Here is a 10790-nt window from a genome sequence, read left to right on the forward strand (position 1 = left end):
GCTCTCAATGACCTTTTATATATTCCATAGACACAGAGTCTGCCCAGTTGATTGTGTGGATTTAATCTGCAGCTTATACAGCTGGTGGGAAGGTTCTGGGCCTTCTTCCTTAGCCATACTGCCCCTGGGTTTTGATTGTGGTTTTATTTCCACCTCTGTATGTGGGTCATTCACTGGGGTTTGCTCCTGAGGCTGCCCTGGAGGACTTGGGTTTGCCCATGTGAGGGCCAGGTGTGAAGGTGGTGCAGCTGCTTGCGTTGCAGGGGTTCTGGCAGTACAGGTACTCTGGGGAGTTGGCGGCTAGGGCAGCAAGAAATATAGTTCTCTAGAAGGGTATGTCAACCAGTATTGGCCAATACACTCCAGTATTCTCGCCTGGAGAATCCCCCCACCCCAACCCCGCCCCAACAGAGAAGCCTGGCAGGCCACAGTCTACAGGGCCGCAAAGAGTTGGACACTACCGAAGCGACCCTGTGGCGCATAGACCCTTGACATTTTTTGCCTGAGGCAGCTCTGCCCTAGTGAGAATTGAGCGTGAGGGTGGTGCAGCTGCTTGGCTTGCAGAGACCCTGGCGGAGCCAAGTGTGCAGGGACACGGAGTGCCTTCACCGCAGGAGTTATGGCCTCATCAGAGTCTTTTGTTGAGCCTCTTGAAGCTGGCAATCAGAAGGCCTATTTGGCCAGTCTTTCTCCGTAGCCCTGCATTTCAGGCACTTAGAGGGCTCCCTTGCCTGGGGTCCTTCTCTGTTATTCTGCACATTAGGCACATAGAGGGGTCCCCTGGCTGGGGTCCTACTCTGTATTTCAGTGCGTCAAGCATTTGATGGGCCAGCCTCTCTATTGTTTAGCTGCTGATGCTGGCGCGTGGGATGAGAGAGGCTATGGTGATGGCTTCACCCCCTACGCATGACTCAGCAACATCGCCTTGCTTCCATGGCTACGGGGCTTTCCTCCACAGGCATTTCCCTTCACAATCTCCTCCCTCACATCCCCTCCTCTGTCTCTCCACAGTCAACAGCAGCCCTCACCCTGGGATTGCTCCACAATCCCTGAACTCCACCTCCCAGCCACTGCGCCTTCTAGGGGACTTGTGTCCCTGTCCGGGGTATGTATGGCTGTGACAAGGACTGTCTGATTCTCATTCCATTTAGGCTGCCACAGATCAGCTGCCTCACTCTTACATGTTTCTCCTCTGACTCAGACAATTGCCCCGATGTGGGGATCAGACCCCTGCTTCAGTTCCCCCACCCGCCGAGGGCAGGTCCAGTCCAACTAACACTCCTGTTTTTCCCCTTAGTTGTTTGTCTTACCGAATTTTGTGTGGTTCTATGTATTCTTTTCCACTGATCAAGTACTCCTGTCTGTTCTTAGCTGGTGTTCTGTATTCACTTCTATGTCTGAAGTTGTATTCCTGATGTATCCATGGAGAGAGATGTATTCCACGTCCATCGACTCCTCTGCCATCTTGTTCAACCTCTGAAATAATGGCAATGCTTTCGTTTTTCACCCTAACGCAGCCACTCACTCACATCATAACATCTAGAATTTGTTGTCATCAGTAACTGATCTCCTGCATAATCTCAATTCCAAGGACTTCCCCGGTGGCCCAGTGATTAAGAATCCATCTTGCAATGAAGGGGATGCAGCGTCTATCCCTGGTCAGGAATTAAGATCCCACATACCACACAGCAACTAAGCCTGCACACCACCAGCTAAGCCCAGGTGCCACCAACTACTGAGATGGTAGACCACAACTAGAGAATCCATGCACTATAAGGAAGATCCCATATGCCACAACTAATTAAGTAAATAAATAATTTTTAAAAATCTCAATTCCATCCATCTCACTTTTTCAACATCACCACCTGCCTTAACCTCCCATCATCATTCCTCCTGCTACCTGAATGACAACTATATTCCCGCCTCACCAGATGGCAATTCTTTTATATTCTCACTGTCCCTCATGCCATTCATGTCTTCTTGTCCTTCTTTATCTTTTTGAATCCAACAGTTCAGTTCAGTTCAGTCGCTCAGTCATGTCTGACTTATTGCGACCCCATGCACTGCAGCATGCCAGGCCTCACCTGGTTGGTTGGTCACCAACTCCCAGAGTTAACTCAAACTCATGTCCATTGAGTCTGTGATGCCATCCAACCATCTCATCCTCTGTCGTCCCCTTCTCCTCCCACCTTCAGTCTTTACCAGCATCAGGGTCTTTTCAAATGAGTCAGTTCTTCAAATCGGGAGGCCAAAGTATTGGAGTTTCAGCTTCAGCATCAATCCTTCCAATGAACACCCAGGACTGATCTCCTTGAGGATGGACTGGTTGGATCTCCTTGCAGTCCAAGGGACTCTCAAGAGTCTTCTCCAACACCACAGTTCAAAAGCATCAATTCTTCGGTGCTCAGCTTTCTTTATAGTCCAACTCTCACATCCATACATGACTACTGGAAAATTCATAGCTTTGACTAGACGGGCCTTTGTTGGCAAAGTAATGTCTCTGCTTTTTAATACGCTGTCTAGGTTGGTCATAACTTTTCTTCCAAGGAACAAGCATGTTAATTTCATGGCTGCAATCACCATCTGCAGTGATTTTGGAGCCCCCCAAAATAAAGTCTCTCACTGTTTCCACTGTTTCCCCATCTATTTGCCATGAAGTGATGGGACTGAATGCCATGATCTTAGTTTTCTGAATGTTGAGCTTTAAGCCAACTTTTTCACTGTCCTCTTTCACTTTCATCAAGAGGCTTTTTAGTTCCTCTTCATTTTCTGCCATAAGGGTGGTGTCATCTGCGTATCTGAGGTTATTGATATTTCTCCCAACAATCTTGATTCCAGCTTATGCTTCATCCAGCCCAAGGTTTCTCATTATGTATTCTGCATATAAGTTAAATAAACAGGGTGACAGTATACAGCCTTGACGTGCTCCTTTCCCGATTAGGAACCAGTCTGTTGTTCCATGTCCATTTCTAACTGTTGCTTCCTGACCTGCATAAACATTTCTCAAGAGGCAGGTCAAGTGGTCTGGTATTCTTATCTCTTTAAGAATTTTCCACAGTTTGTTGTGGTCCACACAGTCAAAGGCTTTGGCATAGTCAATAAAGTAGAAATAGATGTTTTTCTGGAACTCTCTTGCTTTTTCAATGATCCAATGGATATTGGCAGTTTGATCTCTGGTTCCTCTGCCTTTTCTAAGCTTAGCTTGAACTTCTGGAAGTTCACAGTTCACATACTGTTGATGCCTGACTTGGAGAATTTTGAGCATTACTTTGCTCACATGGGAGATGAGTGCAATTGTGTGGTAGCTTGAGCATTCTTTGGCATTGCCTTTCTTTGGGCTTGGAATTAAAATGGACCTTTCCCAGTCCTGTGGCCACTGCTGAGTTTTCCAAATTTGATGGCATATTGAGTGCAGCACTATCACACCATTATCTTTTAGGATTTGAAAGAGCTCAGCTGGAATTCCATCACCCCCACTAGCCTTGTTTGTAGTAATGCTTTCTAAGGCATACTTGACTTCGAATTCCAGAATGTCTGGCTCTAGGTGAATGATCACACCATCGTGATTATCTGGGTCATGAAGATCTTTTTTTGTACAGTTCTTCTGTGTATTCTTGCCACCTCGTCTTAATATCTTCTGCTTCTGTTAGGTCCATACCACTTCTGTCCTTTATTGAGCCCATCTTTGCATGAAATGTTCCCTTGGTAACTTTAATTTTCTTGAAGAGAACTCTGGTCTTTCCCATTCTATTGTTTCCCCTCTATTTCTTTGCATTGATCACTGAGGAAGGCTTTTTTATCTCTCCTCGCGATTCTTTGGAACTCTGCAATCAAAGGGGTATGTCGTTCCTTTTCTCCTTTGCCTTTCACTTCTCTTCTATTCACAGCTATTTGTAAGGCCTCCTCAGACAACCATTTTGCCTTTTCGCATTTCTTTTTCTTGGGGATGGTCTTGATCCCCACCTCTTCTACAATGTCATGAAGCTCTGTCCATAGTTCTTCAGGCACTCTGTCCATCAGATCTAACCCCTTGATTAGAGGGGTCACTTCCACTGTATAATGGTAAGGGATTTGATTTAGGTTATACCTGAATCCCACATTCAATCGTTATAATGACTTTTGTGCATATTGACTTGCCTCCCTTGCTCTTTCTCCCTTCAGAGTCCTCATCTGGCAGAAGCACAACTCTGGTCAGACTGGGTACTCTCCTGTGTTTGCTTCTGCAGATCCCCTCTGCATCCTTGTACACTCTGCTCCGTGCACTGGGAGCTGCCCTTTATAGATGCTTCAACATGGCTTCCTCATCCTTTAGCTACTAGTTAGGTTTAGCCAGTGAGAGGCACCGGCAAGAGAATGGAGGGCAGGAGAAAGAGAAGTAGGGGTATTAATTCCCTGCTCCCTTTGTAACAGTCTGCAGCTCAGCAGTGACTAAATGTCTCTTAGGCCACAGTTCCAGATCAGCAGGCCTTTCCCTGCAGCCATACTGCTCAGAAAGTTCTGATGACTGTTATTTCTCTTGCGCTTTCAGCCTTGGGGTGGTAACAGCTCTCTGCTGTTGCTATCCCTAGGATGCTTCTGCACCATTTTTGGTTCCCTTCATGTTGCGCTTACCTTTCAAGACTGTCCCACCATTTAATTGCCTTCAGTCACTCCTCTTGAGAGTCAGCTCACTTTTCTCCGTCAGTTAAATCCAGCTGAAAGCCTACTCTGTGCCTGCACCTGAGTAGGTAACTTAATATGACTGGAGAAAAACCACAAACTCTTGACAAGTTGCACTTTAAATTTATGACCAGGAATCACAATTGGGTCCCTACTGGCTACAGGCAATCGTAACTCTTATTACAAGTTCACCCATTCTCCCACTCTCTCAAGCAAATTGTTCACACCTTCTCTCTTCTGAAACCCCAAAACCTCATCCTCCTCTTCAATCTCAAGGGAACATTTTATTTCCTACTGCACTGAGATAATTGAAGCATCAGAAGAGAACTTCCCTAGACTCACACCATCTCTTGTACCCTCCAACCAGCATCATCTCCCAGATATTCAGCTTTCCTGCTTGTTACCATGATGAACTATCTGAACACTCTACAAAGCCAGTCTCTGTACTTGAGGGATCCAGCCTCTTTCATCTAATCAAGGATATTACTCTAGCAATTTTCTTTTGTCTCTTCCATACTATTGATCTTCCTCTCTATTGAATCATTCTTAATAGATATACTAGTATGTTTATATTTCTCCCATTTAAAACTCAGCCATAAAAGTGAAAGTGAAAGTGTCTGTCACTCAGTCGTGTCCAACTCTTTGCAACCCCATGGACTGTAGCCCTCCAGGCTCCTATGTCCATGGGATTTTCCAGGCAAGAATACTGGAGTGGGTTGCCATTCCCTTCTCCAGGGGGTCTTCCCGATCCAGAGATTGAACCCGAGTCTCCCTTATTGCAGGCAGATTCTTTACCATCTGAGCCGCCAGGGAAGCCTATGACACAATGACAGCCATAAAAACATCTCATTTAACTCCTTATTAGCAACTGCCTCTTTTCTTTTCCTTTCCCTTTGTAGCAAGGTTCCTAAAAAGAATTGTCTATATTTACTGTGTCCAATTGCTTTCCTTTGATTCCCCTTGAACCTGCTTCAGGCTTTAACCCCATTATTCCACCAAAATTGCTTTTGTCAAAGTGAAAAGTGAAAGTGAAAGTCACTCAGTTGTGTCCAACTCTTTGGGACCCCATGGATTATACAGTCCGTGGAATTCTCCAGGCCAGAATACCGGAGTGGGTAGCTGTTCCCCTCTCTAGGGGATCTTCCCAACCCAGGGATCAAACCCAGGTCTCCCGCATTGCAGGCAGATTCTTTACCAGCTGAGCCACCAGGAAAGCCCAAGAATGCTGGAGTGGGTAGCCTATCCCTTCTCCAGTGGATCTTCCTGACCCAGGAATCGAACCAGGGTCTTCTGCATTGCACGTGGATTCTTTACCAGCTGAGCTCACTGGTATTAATTACAATGGTCAGACCTCAGGCCTCAACCTGTCAGCAGCTTGACCTGCCTACCTCTCCCTCATACCCTCCAGCATGTCACATTCTCTTTTTTCATACTACTCTGGCTGTTTCTTCTTAGTTTCTTCTTCTATTTGGTTCTCTTAATTTATCCTATTAACTTTAGAGCACTGCAGAGATCAGGTTTTGAATCTTATCTTCATCTACATCTTGATAACCTCAAGCAGTCCTGTATATTTAAATAAAATCTGTATGTTGACAATCCCCATATTTTAAATCTCTCTTCAGCTCCAAGCTCATATACTCAAGTGCCTACCCAGCATCTCCAAAACAAACCTCTTGATTTCCCCTCATTCCCTAAACTTGCTCCATGCCTCCTCCTTCCCTCAGCTGATGTCAACTCCAATCTCCTGGTAAATCAGACAAAAAATTTGAATATATTCCTGACTTTCCCCTTTATTACCTCTTGTTTTATCCTCTTCTATTATCCACCTGTTCAATTTGTTCCGGCTACCCTGGCTTCCTGACTGTTCTTTGAACACACACGTCACATCTGTGTCATAGGGTTTTTGCTCTTTGTAGCTCTTCCCATAAATATCCTCTGGCTAACTCCCTCTCACCCTTTTAATCCTTGCACAATTCTCACTTTCTTAAGGCTTACTCTGACCACTCTTATGTAATGCCACCACTCACACACACACACATACACACACACACTTATACATAAATGTCCCTTGCTCTAGTTTTCTTGTTTCCTCTTAACAATTGCTGTCTGGGTAAAGTTTATTGCTTGTTGACTGTCTCCCTACTGGAAGATAAGCTTTGCAAGGTCAGGAGTCTTTCTATTGTGTTCACAGATGTATCCCAGGGCTTAAAACCGTATGTGTCACTTTGTAGGCACTCAAATACTGAGTAGCACTCAAATTATGATGAGTAAATGGAAGGTGATTTAAATATTAAATTCTGCTGGTTTGAGGTAGGAATCTAAATCCGTTCACATCTTGCTAATTTCAAACAAATGGGGTCAAGACTGGACCAGATTAGAGCTTATAGATGTCATCTGCCTCAAAGGATTTAGACAGGAGAGTCCGGTCAAAGCAGAGGTAGGTGAAAGGAAAGGAAGAAAAGACCTGCAGCTTCTCTCAGTCTTGGGGCAGTGTAAGGTTCAACTGAAAGTCCTTTGTCAGTTCTCGAGTTCGGACTGTTCTATACATTCTGGATGTGAAGAAAGTAAGAAAGGTCAAAGGTTTATTTATGGACATTTCCTCTACTAATGAGGAAATAAGCATCTCAGAATATATTTGTAGAAGATATTTAGTTTAGAAATTATAGATGTGCATGTGTGTAGAGTGTTGTTGCTGCTCTCTGCTTTTCCTGAATATAATTTTTATAAGTCAGAAGGAATAAAACAATATACAAGCCTTAGTCAACAAATGGGTTCCAAAGTTTCTGTGTTCAGGTTTGTCTTTCCAACTTCTATAAGTTTCACTGTCTGAAGAAATGCCATATTAGCATCTGCCAACATTAATCCCCTCTTGTATGGCTTCATTGTCTCTCAAGCATGATCTCTGGACTACCTGAATAAGAATAGTTAGATGTCTCTTAAAAATGCAGATTTCTGAGTCTTCCCAAGATCTATTAAGCCATATGGTGGGGTCAGGAATCTGCATGCTCAATAAACTTCCTAGAGCGTTCTGGTGCATGTTAAAATTTGAAAACCTTTATCATAGGTGAAGGGACTTATTTTGCCCTAGTTTAATTTGTCTATACTATTTCATCTTTTATTCTGTGTCTCATCTTTTCAATGTCACTCTTTAAAAACATAAAAAGAAGATTTTTATTCTGAAAATAATCCATATTCAGGACTGACAAGGAGTCATGGATGACATTTACTTGGTTCAACAATTTCTGTGGCCCATTTTATTTTACTTCACTTACTTTTATGTGTAGGATAAGAATCACCCATCCATATCCTAACCAGGCATACAAATTGCACTTTTCTCCTGGCTATGACTTTGCTGAACTTTTAAACCACCTGCTTCCAACTGCAGAATAGCAAGCCTTTAAAATTTGAAAATTGCCTCTGGAGAAAATGGATAGTTTCACACCAAGTATACAAACAGGAACACAGCAGAACTTATAGCTAAAATATGACTAAATATCAATTAACTCAAGACCAAATCATGTTAGGCAGACTATCATCTATAACATTATTTAGAACAAGGTATTCATGAACTGCGGGGCTTCCCTAGTAGCTCAGTTGGTAGAGAATTCACCTGCAATGCAGGAGAACTTGGTTCGATTCCTGGGTTAGGAAGATCCCCTGGAGAAGGGACAAGCTACACCCCCCAGTATTCTCGGGCTTCTCTGGTGGCTCAGCTGGTAAAGAATCCTCCTGTATTGCTGTAGAGCCGGGTTCAAACCCTGGGTTGGGAAGATCCCTTGGAGGAGGGCATGGCAATCCACTCCAGTATTCTTGCTGGAGAATCCCCATGAACAGAGGTTCTGGGTGGGCTACAGTCCATGAGGCTGCAAAGAGTTGGACACAGCTGAGTGACTAAGCACAGCACAGCATTCAAGAACTGCGACCTTTGACTATAGTTTCCTCTGTTAACCAACAAACACAGAAGGCTACAAATAAGAAAGGAGCTTATTTTGTGTCTTAAGAATTGCAATTCAAGAGACAGATTTGGATTAAAACCTTAAGAATATTGTAGGAAAGAGTAAGTATCAGGGGCTTCAGGGGCTTATAAAGGCAAGAGCTATGAGATTGTAATCTGACACAAGAAAGGAAATATTTCTCCTTGAGAAATAGGCTGTCATGAGTTATTTAGGGTAAGGGTCCAATAAGTGTCTTGAGTTTCTGGAACATTGTTTTAGATGCCTATGTTAAGACAAAATGTGTTCAAAAGATGGGGTTCTATCCAGACTGAGATGTGTGCATAAGCCACATGTCCTTGATGGCCTTCTAGATGCATTTTAGAAGGCGCTCTTAGCAATACTGACTCCAGCTTTATTTTCCTTTCACATTTTTCCCTTTTGATTAAAATCTTCCTTTAGAAAGCATTGATGATCAACCATTTAGTTATTTGGCATCTAATTCCCAGCACTGAGAAGGCTCATTCCCAGAGTGGCATATACTGTGGAGGAGAGAAAGAGTTGGCTGTGTGAAAGGTATGCTGTTAGAGAGTTTATGGCCACAGGTGAGCAACAAGGAACCATCCAGGAAGTGAGTCTTAGCCAGCACTCAAAATCGGAGAAGTTCATAAATCTTCGTCAGGAGGAATCTCATAGGAGTAGTTAATCATCACCAGACACTGAGCTATCATTATTCCTGTGGAGGGCATCATAGTACAGCAACATGAGATACAAAACAACAACATTTAAACAAACAAATTAGAATTGTTATCAGTATAATTAGTTGCAATCTAGATCTCAATAAGATACCAACTCCAATGGGGAAAAAGATCTCCAAATGTCAAGTTCAAAGCATCTTTTGCAGTTTTAAATGTCTCTGATGCTGTCATTGGATGTTTAGGTAAACTTTCTGAATGTCTCATACACCAAGAGTCATGAGGATTGTCTATACATGAAGACAGTGACAGTGATTTCTCTGGGGTTTATATCAAGTTGTATAATTTTAGCTTGTATGGCTTTGGGGAAAAGGCAATTTTAGTTCTCAGTGATTTCAAGGAGAAAAACTGGAAACATTAGTTTGGAGAGTCACAACCACGTATTGGAGGTAACTAGAAGAATTTAGGATCTAGCCCAGTTTAGATAAATACCAAAACCTCAGAGACAATTAATACTAAAATATCCACAAACACATATTACTGAAACATAATTTTTCTCTCAAAAATAATGCTAACTTCTACAAAATGTAGCCAAATTAAGACTACTTTGCTTACAAAATAAGTTTGTTTTCAATAAACTTGGCCTGATTATTTGCACAAGTGTACCAAGAACAATGATTGATCATATAGACTCTTAAATCTGCTTTATTGGAGACTTTCTTAAATCCAAGTACTTTCCATCAGATTTCACTTGAAATATCTATAGATTTGGGTGAATTACTCTCTTCTTGTGTGTTTAGTCACTCAGTCATGACCAGCTCATTGTGACCCCATGGACTGCAGCCCGCCGGGCTCCTCTGTCCATGGGGATTCCTCAGGCAAGAACACTGGAGTGGGTTGCGATGCCCTCCTCCAGAGGACCTTCCCAACCCAGGGATCAAACCCAGGTCTCCTGCATTGCAGTCAGATTCTTTACCATCTGAGCCACCAGGGAATTCCACTCTCTTCTTCAGGTATCCCAAATATCTTGAGATTCCTCCACCTGCCAGGAAGTGACCTTCCTTACTCACTTAGTTAGGATGCCAGGAATCTTGCAAGCGAGGAGCCAGGCTGCCTTCCCAAGGGGCTTTATTAGTTCTATAAAGTCAATCTTAGTTCCTTAAAGCCACATGATCATATCTGGGTTTATGTATACTCTAAAGTCAAAGCCTTGGTAACATAGTCAATATTTCTGACCATGTCAGATTGGGTAATGTTATTCATTATGAAGAGAATGGATTTTTGTTTTACTTCTACAAATACTATATTACCATTAAAATAAGAATAGTTAAGAGTTTCTGAATTCTGGAGGGGTCAGGTAGAAAGAAAAAGATAAATGCTTCATCTTTGTTTACAAAGGTATACTGTACCAAATTGCTGCAAATCATAGTTTGAAAGAAAAAGATTCCTTAAATCTGGAAAAGCAAAACCCAAAAGAACCAGCAAAGTTTAAGCAATAGATGCT

The sequence above is a fragment of the Cervus elaphus genome, chromosome 3, assembly GCF_910594005.1.
Source record: "Cervus elaphus chromosome 3, mCerEla1.1, whole genome shotgun sequence".
Lineage (NCBI taxonomy): Eukaryota > Metazoa > Chordata > Mammalia > Artiodactyla > Cervidae > Cervus > Cervus elaphus.